Genomic DNA, 9,043 nt, shown 5'->3' on the forward strand with positions numbered 1-9,043 from the left:
TGGTAGAGACAGAGTGATGTATGGGTATTTTTACATTCTGTTTTCTGTCAAATATGCTTGTACAAGAGATTCTTTAAATCTTACTCTGAGGTTCATAATCCAAACCTGCCGACTGTGCTTGTTGTTGTTTTTTTTTTTCTTGTTTTTTTTCTTTTCAGTCCCTGAAATGGTAATCAAGCATAGACGCTGGATCTGAAGTGGACACTGTGTTCAGTATTTTATTTACTCTTTGCCTTCATGTAGTTCATCTAAAAATGGCCCAGTCTGGCTTTTTTTTTTTTATAAAAACAAAAAATGACTTTTTTGTTTTTATTAAAGTGTAGCTTGTAACAAGTAACTTGTTTTTCTCCACAGTTTTTCCAATTTTGTCAATTCCAGTACCCACCCCAAGACTAGAAGCTAGGACCCTGTGACACTATCATACGAAAATCCCATGCATATCATACATAAATATATATATCTATACAATTTGTAAGTATAGATTTGTGGGTATTTTTACCTTAGCCATCAAGCTTTGGACAGAATTCTGGTCATTAGGGATATTTTTACTCTCATCTTGGGAGAATTGGATAAGTTCAGTTAAATTTGTTGTTGTTGTTTTTTTTTTTAGCACAGTCCACATATTTGAGGTCAGGACTTTGGGAAGACCATCCCAAATGCTTAACGTTAGCCTGCATTATCTATTCCAAACCACCTTTGGTGTGTATGGGATCACTGTCCTGTTGGAACATCCAATTGGATGCAAGTTGTAATCATCATCACTGTCAAAAGTATGAAATCCTTGAGGACATTCTGGAGGTTCTTCAGTTTGAAACTGTGGATCAACCTCTTAAGGTGCTTTGAGGAACCTTCAAGGAACTGTTTTCTTCTAAAATAATTTCTTGAAAGTTACTCAAAGTACCTTAAGGTTCATCCACAGTTTCAAATTGACGAACCTCTAAAGGTTCCTCAATGATCTTACACTTTTAACAGTGTAGCTGATGGATTGAGGTTATGCTGAAAAATTCTGAGGTAGTCATTGTTTTACCTTCTTCATTGATTTATACACTTCCTGCAATGTACCAGATCCAAAACAGCCCCAGAGCATGTCGCTACCACCAGCATGCTTAACCATTATACAGTGTACTTGGTATTGTATGCCTTAACTTTGCTCCAGTAAACATTTTTGTCTTATCTAACCATAAAATGTCCATGTTCCTGGTTTGACTGTGTTGTTTTTTGAAGCAGAGGCTTCTTTTTTGGCAGCCTTGTTGGTACACGATGATGTAAAACCTAATATACTTGACTGTAGACAGGACCTAGATTTATAAAAACAAATCTAGGTCTTGCATTAAAAAAGAAAACAAACCCAAGCCTGACTCGATGTTGCACGTACGAAATCAGCCCAAAATATAGTTATTTAGCTTGGTCCCACCAGGCATTGGTTGGTTAGCAGACCTCTTTGGTTGGTCCACACACCTCCTTGGCTGTCTAACAACTACAAAATAAGCTTTAATAATTGTGGAAAAATATGGCTTATGATCAGGACCCCACTCAGGCTTCCAGAATCACTGTTATTGCTCTGCACTGGTTCAGTATATGTTAGAACTGTCACCACTTCTGCGACGCTCAGCCGATACATGTTCCATAACCCAAGTGTGGCATTCTGAATAACCTCCTTTGCCTCTTTGATAGGTCGAGTTCTGCAAGTGCATGACCTCCATCTGCTTTTAGCTCCTTTTCCACCATATGGTTTTACTTCTATTCAAAGCCATCCATTAAAAATGGCTCTCGTCTGTATAAAAAGACAATACAGCGGCGTCCATCAGTTTACATGCGGAGCAGACTCGAAGCTGAACCCCAATGCTGCGTCTAGAGAAAAGACAGAGTGACCCGTCATCCTCTTTCAGCGTTAAATGAAGGCCATGCTGCCTCGGCTAGGCTTGGCAGATGAGTGACACGGGTGATATGAGAAGGTGGAGTAAAGGCTGAGATGTTTAGTGTTGCTCTTGCTCGCCAGATACATATATAACTAGATATTGCACAATCATAAATTGAGACTGCGGTGATACCTTCACGTAAGCTTCTCGCCTTCTCGTAAGCATTCGCCTCATCACTTCTCCACCAGTGAAGTGATACCTGAGACTTTACCTCACACACTGTCACAATGCCCAGTGAGTTCTCTTTAATCTGCCACTTTCAGAGGTGTTGCGTATCAGAGAATCACAGCGAGATGAGACTCCACAGACAGAGCAAGAGAGAGAGGGGGCATCCATGCAGAGAGGCCCGATATAAAGAGATCACATGGATGGAACGGTATCATACATCAAATGCTGCAGCTCACATCAAAGAGACGCATCTGTTTCACGACGTGCCTGCGACCCTAAAGACGTGGAATTCCACTCTTCTTAGCACATGGAGCGGTGGGGGGGCTGACAGTCACTCCCTTTGGCCCTCCCTGGCTGTGATCTTCTCCGCCTCTGTAGCAGCATCGCACAGCACAATGTTCTGCCTGGCTGCCACCTACCTGGATGTCTAATACAAGGCCTCTTTGTGTGTGGGTGCCAGGCCGGAGCCTGGAGATCCCTGCAGGGTAAGGTTATCTAGGCCTGTTTGTTCCCCTGGGTGTCCAACCCTGCTCCCGAAGATCTGCCGCCCTGCTGAGTTCAGTTCTCACTCTTACTTAAGGCTGTTTTTTTTCATATTACTTGCTTTATTGCTCAATTCAGATTTCTGCCTTGTCAGACAACCATTTGTCACTAGTTTGGGCACACATCTGCTGTGAAGTAACAAGTTAAGGCTGCGGGACAATAACCACAGTGTGATGTTGAAAAAAACCTTAATATCCAGCCTGACCATCTTCATTACAGTGACATGGCCACATATGGCAAATGTACCAGTTAGCTTATTTACGCCTCCAGATGTACTCCATTTACACTTTTATCTAAAGTGCTTCCCCAGTACTTTACTTTCCTATGGGACCTACTGAAAGCATAGTTTTCCACCTGCTATACATACTGTCAAATATTATCCAGGCAATGTTCACATCAACTATCAGAATTGGCAAAAAATGGGATCTCTGTGATTTTGAGAATGATGTTTTCCTGGGCTTTTCATCACATCAGCAATCTCCAGAGTTTACTCAGAATCAGAATCTTTTAAAAGGTCAAAAGAGAACAGCCAGACTGGTTCAAGCTGACAGAAAGGCTACTGTAACTCAGATAACCAGTCTGCACAACTGTGGTGTCTGGAAAAGCATGTCAGAATGCTCAACATATCCAACCTTCAGATGGATGGGTTACACCAGCAAAGGACCATATTGGGTTCCACTTCTGTCAGCCAAGAGCAGAAAGCTGACCCTGCAGTATGATTTCTGACCCTGCAATGGGATTTCTGAGGCCCACAGATGGTAGGATCAGAATTTGGCACCAACAGCATGACTCCATGGACCCACCACACCAACAGTGTCAACAGTCCAGGCTGGTGGAGGTGGTGTATTGGTGTGAGGAATTTTCTGGGATCTTTGGGTCTGTTGATACCAGCCAATAATTGCTTGAATGCCACAGTCTATCGGAGTATTGTTGCTGACCATGTGCAGCCCTTGTGTTCCTAGTACAGTGTGTTTGCTGAGTGTCTTTGGATGTAGAAAACGTTTTCCCATAACAGCTCTATCAGAAGAGTGACTGACTATTTAAACTGCATGACTGAATGAACTCTACCTGTAAAGAAGCATGATACACAAACACATACACAGCGGAAGAGAGTCATGGAGATGGAGCAAGAGGGTGGAGCCAAGATCCACAGTAATTATTACTCATATTAGTGTTTTATTAAACAGGCGTATTTCCACTTCCCTGATGGAATCGGATCACATGAAACACATTCTGTTACACTTGTATTAAACGTAGCTGAGATCTGTCTCTCTGTCCATCTCCGAATGTGGTTTGAGTTATCCGATCGTAATCTGATCACAGTGCATCTGTTTGGAGGTGTTTCCACCTGGCTTTTAATGCGGACAAGTGAAATCCGAATGTGATCCGATTACCAAAACACACGTTAATGCCAGGTGTGATCAGGCTGGTTTTTTGTTTCTGGTTCAAGTGATCTGATGGATCACACGTGGTCCTAGAGCGGATTAGTTTTTGTTCACACAGTTTTGAAATCTGTTCATAAGCCTAAGATTTTTAGAGCCTTCTGGAGGTCTTGCTGAGCAGGATCAGGAGTGGGAGATCACCAGATGCAGGATTAGGCAACCTTCTGGATCTAGTGCTGGATCATTTGAGGCTTGTCCACAGATCCACAGACTAGTCTTCTCTACTGCAGTGGATTCCATGTATGTAAAAACACTGATTGCCAGTAGAATTAGATATTTAACTTAACAACACTAAACGCTAAACTAAACAGCAGTGACTTTGGGAGTATGATCTTGGCCCCTTGATGGACATTAACAAATCAAACCCTGACTGTGACTAACTATACCCCTCCTGTAACTCAAAATGCCAGTGCCAAATTAGGTCTTCTTGTTGGCGATACCTGACCTGGACTCCCTCGGGCTCTGCTTTTCTTAGATGTTGAATACAGAATCCCCAGAATTCCAGCACTTAAGCTCCTATAAAGACATCCCACTGAGTGAAATCTATCAGCACTGTGCAATGCAAGCCACGGCGTGAGGTAGATGACGAAAGTGCTGCTGATGCTATCACCCGATTTACGCTTTGTCGGTCATAAAAGAAGATTAACTGGCCGTTGTACCACACTGACAGATTGCCATATTCAAATACGGTGGCCCGTGCGGATCTGGCTTGTACGTCAGAGTAAGCACATGCACACCTTTTATCTGCGGATCACGGAACGGAAACAATGATGATATCTACAGGCCCGCAGAGCAACAACACGCACTAATCTGACAGTTTATTTCAGCTCTCATCACCAGCCATCAGAGACCACCCTCAAGGAGAATCTCTTCTTAATAAACACTCAGAGGCACATACATACATAAAAATGCTGCTGACCATACCACACTGCCCAGTATGCATAAACAGCACTGGAGGATGTGCACATGCATGCAGGGGGCAAGTAAATGTGCTGTTGGCTGTCCTGGCTGTTTATATAGCGGGAAACTAACTAAGGCCTACTTGGGATATTATTACCTTTTTAAGTGTGTGTAATGAGTCTATCAGCACTGAAACCCAAAGCTCTCCTTTTAATGGGCTTTATTGGCCTTCAGTTTTGCCAGTGAATGTAGCCTCTTAATCTGGCTGGAGGGTTTACAAGCCTTTAGCTACTATAGTGAAAGTGTGTGGAACCAATATGATGAATGGAGATCCCAGGGCTTTCCTGCATATGTAAGGAGTGAAACTGTATCTTATGCTAACTGAGGCTTCAGAGAGGTTGCTTCCAGCGCAAAATGATCCTGTTCCCTCTTTCACAAGTGTTTTATGTGTATATTTATAGTGTGCTAGTCTCTCTGGCTTAGAAGAGCAGATGGCCTGTCGTACAGATGATTTATGATTTGGTTTAAAAGTGGGATTTAGAAAAAAGGGCTATTTTAGATATTAGGTAAGATTTACATCTTAAACTGTGTGTGCCTACAAATAGTACGGATATCATCACATAGCCAGGTGATAATATGGGTGGGTTAATGGTTTGCACCCCAATAGGCCGCCTACATTCATGATAAAAAAAAAGAAAAAGAAATCTTTAGTTTTACCCTGATTTTTTTTCTTCAGTTTTGGACAGCAAGGGTTTACTCATTACACATCTAAACTAGTTTGCCCTCTTTCTGATGGTAGATGCTGTTCCTTGACCTCAACTGTGGCTACCTGTAGGTAGCTTGATGATCTTTACACATCTTGCTCTCTGCTCTTGGCCTAAATCTGCTAGAATGGCCTGCCTTGGCCATGCTGTCAGTTGTTTTACTTGTAAATTATTTCAGTGGAATGGAATGACTGATTTGTAATTGTTCTGAGACCTTTTTTAATCCCTTTCCAGACTCGTCTGCATCTACGGCCTTCTTTCTAAAGGCCTCAGAGAGCCTCTTGAATCTGAGCCCTTTGTGTGTGGAGTCTATGCCTTGAATGGTCGGAGGTGTTTTGGCAGCACACAGTGGAATCTACTGGGTGGTATTAATGTTTTGTATTAATTACATTACATTTGTAATGTAATGTATGCCTGATCGATATGTGAGTGTATATATATATATATACACACACACACACACACACACACCATTCTACTGTGCAGCATTGCATGAACAAACATGCTGTACATTGAAGAGTCATGAAAAGGAAACCTCAACGTGTGGAATAATGCAAAGCAGCCTCTTATAAAGGCATCTACAGCCTCAGAGAGCTCTTTGGATCTGACCATGGTGATCTTCACCACTCACTTCAACAATCAAGAGCAAACCAGACTAAATGTCTGAGGTTTAAAGAAGACGGGCTCCTCCAGAGTCCTCTCATGTGCTAATCATCTGCAGCTGATGTGCTGCACCTGTTTCTAATTACCCCTCTTCTTTAGACATTTAGACAAATTTAAGTAGTAAAATATTTAGGGGTGTTTGGGGTGTACTTTATCTTCACAAGGAAATTGCACTTCTATTAATTTACATTATTATCAATAATATATTTTATAAACTACTTTTAATCTCTTCAGAATTATGTGTTAATTTGTATTGCCTCCATCTCTCAATATTGTGAGTGTTGAACTTCTCACAAGACTGTATAAATGGTATTACCTCATTATTCAAATTCATTCAAATTTGTACTTTATATAATACACTATTTATGGCCTTATTGACGTATTGGTCATTGCGATAGTACAGCAGGCCGTACTAAAAAACACAATTCAAACTAGTTGGTTGAAAGACGCTGCTTCACAATGAAGATAACATCACTCTCACACACACAAATACTGTGGGGACTACATGAGGTCAGAAACACGTCCAGCGTCAACAAGTTCGTTTTACCGCCTCACTTGGAACAGCCTGGGGGCTGAAACGTGGAAACCCTGGAGCCCAGTGCTGACGCTATCTCTGTCAGTATCTCAGATCAGTGTGGCCCGCTTACCTCATCACAAACATACACAGCATATGTCTGTAATATCTCCACCTGGGCCCTAGCAAGTCAGTACTGTTAGTACTGTGTACCGACGCGTTTTTAACCTTGCTTTCTGGCACAGCACCTGGCTGGCACCTGGCTGGCAATCTCGAATTCCCATACATCATCAGGCGCAGTGCTATTTGATGCCTTGATTGTATTTGTCTTGGACATTGTTCTGCTTTGATGGTGAATTGAGGTAATTATTCGGGCCCGTACTCTCTACAGGAGACGACAGTGCAACAGGAGAAGCTTGTGTGTGTAAAACGCAGCCCTAAACAAGAGAGGGCACAGCATAGGAGCTAAGGAGAGGATAAATAGCCCAATTAAATGCCTCCTTTATGGTTTTCATCAACAATACACTTTGCAGGCATTGTACTTCCCTCTTTCAGCTCAGTGAATGAGGCCGGATGTGTAAATGAATCGGGTGAAATAGAAGGAGGGTGCCTTTTTTTCCCCCTTCCTTCCCTCTCCATCCTTTCATCCTGAAATCACTAAACAAAAATAAACAGATGAATAAAACCTGAGAAGTGAATGAAGAGGAATTGTTCATTTATGTATTCTGGGAAAAACAGAAGCAATTAGGGATTCAAAACAAGTGATGATTCATTTAACTGGATAAAAAGCACAGTTAACTCTTTCCTGCCTGCTGAAAGTGAATACCTTAGGTTTGCCAGAGCATCTCTTATGTTTATAGTTCAATGTAGTCTGATTGTTTTTACATTTACCAGCATTTAGCGATGGCCACTGCTTTATGTTACATTGATTTTGTGATATGTGTGATATTTTGTGAAGCTTTTTTCAATTTTATAAAAAATTATATAAAATGTGTTTTGTGGATTTTTCCTGTGTGAGCTCTGACAGCAACAGAACTGATTTCTCATGAATCTTGATTTATACCACATGCCATTCTATGCTAAACTTTGTGCATATATATTTACAAGCATAAGGACTGGAGCTACTACTGGGCCACAGCATATCCAAAACATCAGGCAAGTCTTGTGGACTTTTTCTGGTATGGAAGGACAACCGGTGAACCGGCGACAGGGTCATGGGCATGTAATGCTTATTGATGTGATTCATGGATGCCCCATCTCACAACTTACAGGACTTAAAGGACCTGCTGCTTATGTCTTGGTGCCACAGGACACAGTCAGGGGTCTTGTGGAGTCCATGCTTCGAATGAGCAGATCTGTTGTGGCAGCACAAGGGTGACCTGCTCAATGTTAAAGCAACATCTAAAAGGTACAAAAAAGCACAATTTTAGAGTGATGCCATAGAAGAACCACTTTTGGTCCACTTATAGATTTAAACAACCTTCAGATAATGTAAAGGTTCTTTACTAATTTAAGGGTGATTCACACACACTCACACATGTGGTTCTTCTTTAATGGCATCACTCAAAGAACCCTTTGTAGTACCTTTATTTTTAGGGTGCAGATAAGCCAGAGGCATTTTGGAAACAAGTGCTGTGGACCAAAGAAGTAAATATGGAACTCTTTGGCTACATTACATTTGGGACTGTGTGACAGCCTGTGGTACCTGAAAACATGGTGCAGGTAGGTCCCACTAAATGTTCAACCAATTCTGGATGCAAATCTGATGCAGTCATTCAGAAAACTGACGCTGACTGGATGCTTACTTTACAACAGGACAATAAGTAGATCCTTAATGTGCTGTGAAAGGTGGCCCAAGACTATCACAGAACTAGAAGCTTTCTATAAGGAACAGAGTGTGAAAATTTCCAAAACATGAAAGACTCCCTAAGCTGCTACAATAAGTGTTTGTGCGAGTTGTAAGGGTGTGTTGCCAAGTAGAGACTTAGTTGGTGGGTCCAAACTTTTGCACTTGCTGTAATTACTATTTAGTTTTTTCTATTTTTAAACTAAACAAACTTCAAGTAATTCATATTTGCAGAGTTGGAAAGGTTTCGAAACGCAGAGCTGTTTTCTGCCACCTTTTTCCTG

The sequence above is a fragment of the Salminus brasiliensis genome, chromosome 4 (genome assembly GCF_030463535.1).
Source record: "Salminus brasiliensis chromosome 4, fSalBra1.hap2, whole genome shotgun sequence".
Classification (NCBI taxonomy): Eukaryota; Metazoa; Chordata; class Actinopteri; order Characiformes; family Bryconidae; genus Salminus; species Salminus brasiliensis.